The sequence below is a fragment of the Rhinopithecus roxellana genome, chromosome 15 (genome assembly GCF_007565055.1).
Source record: "Rhinopithecus roxellana isolate Shanxi Qingling chromosome 15, ASM756505v1, whole genome shotgun sequence".
Lineage (NCBI taxonomy): Eukaryota > Metazoa > Chordata > Mammalia > Primates > Cercopithecidae > Rhinopithecus > Rhinopithecus roxellana.
The window spans coordinates 942,991-944,702 of NC_044563.1; positions in this window are offsets into that span (position 1 = coordinate 942,991).

The window sequence follows — 1,712 nt, forward strand, 5'->3', positions numbered from 1 at the left end:
CATCAACTGTATGTTATTGGGAAGGCTTCTGGTCAACAATAAGCTACTAATAGTTAAGTTTTTGGGAATCAGGCCAGGCGCGGTGGCTCATGCCTGTAATCCCAGCACTTTCGGAGGCCAGGGCAGGAGGACCACTTAAGCCCAGGAGTTCAAGACCAGCCGGGGCAACGTAAGGAGACCCCATCTCTACAAAACACCAACATTAGCCGGTGTGGTGACATGCACCTGTGGTCCCAGCTACTTGGGAGACTGAGGAGGAAGGATCCCTTGGGCCCAGGATTTCGAGGCTGCAGTGAGCTGAGATCGCACCATTACACTCCAGCCTGGGTGACAGAGCAAGACCCTGTCAAAAAAAAGTTCTGCGTGGGTTTTCTCTGTGCAAGCATCATTGCCCCTCCGCCTGCATTGTTCAAGGGTTAACCACACCCACGAACGGATGAATGTAACCATATTGCAGAGGAATGACACAGTCACACTGAAGGAAGCCAAGAAGTAAAGGAACACCTGAGTCACCGCGGGGACAGCGTTGACGGGACGCTGACAGTGAGGCTGAAGACAAGACGCACTGTGCCCAGATGCCAGGCTCTGGGTGGTGGGTCTGTCCCTCGCGGGGGTGCGCCAGCAAGTCTGGAGCCAGTTCACCCGCAGCTGGGACTAGACACGCAGGTGAATGTGTGAAAGCCAGGTTTCTTCAGATGAGACGCAGCAGGTGAAGTGGTGGACGAGAACAGGCCCATGCTGCTGGGGTGGGTGAGGAGGGACCTGCGTCGCTGGGGTGGGTGAGGATGGGCACGTGCCCTGGGGTGAGTGAGGACAGGGCACGTGCCCTGGGGTGAGTGAGGACAGGGCCCATGCCCCTGGGGTGGGCGAGGAGGAGCCCGTGCCACTGGGGTGGGCAAGGATGGACGTGTGCCCTGGGGTGGGTGAGGACAGGGCATGTGCCCTGGGGTGGGTGAGGACAGGGCGTATGCTGCTGGGGTTTGCGAGGACAGGGCCCATGCCACTGGGGTGTGTGAGGATGGATGTGTGCCCTGGGGTGAGTGAGGACAGGGCATATGCCCTGGGGTGGGTGAGGATGGGGCACATGCCCTGTAGTGAGGACAGGGCACATGCCCTGGGGTGGGTGAGGACAGGGCCCATGCCCCTGGGGTGTGCAAGGAGGGGCCTGTGCTGCTGGGGTGGACGAGGATGGACGCGTGCCCTAGGGTGGTGGCACCAGCATGAGCTCACGCTGTCGGTCTACACACATGTGGATGTGTTTGTGTGTGGGGGTTAGTACACAGGCATGCATCTTCTGGCTCTTTCCCCAAGAGGGCCTAGACACCAGGAGGCCCCAGTACCAAAGGAAGCACAGGGTGCAGGTCTCAGTCCCCGACATCCCCCTCCAGTGAGAGGACCTCACAGGCCTCGGAGTCTCGGCGGGTGCCAGGGCCGGGGCAGGGAAAGTCAGGCTGAGCCTGGAGCACTCACAGTCGCGGTAGGTGAGGAAATGCGTGAATGGGAGCAGGGCTTGTGGGGAGGGGACCTGGGAGTCAAGATGAAACCCCCTAGGGCCGGGTGACAGTTTACTGGATTGTAACCCACAGAATAAAAAGCCGCGAGTCCACAGTGATGCACACGAGCAATTTGATGCATGAAGAAGTCAGTGTACACGGAGCTGCTCTTTCTCAGCTGAGAAAGTTCCTTCCGGCCCTAGTGGGAGAACTTTTATC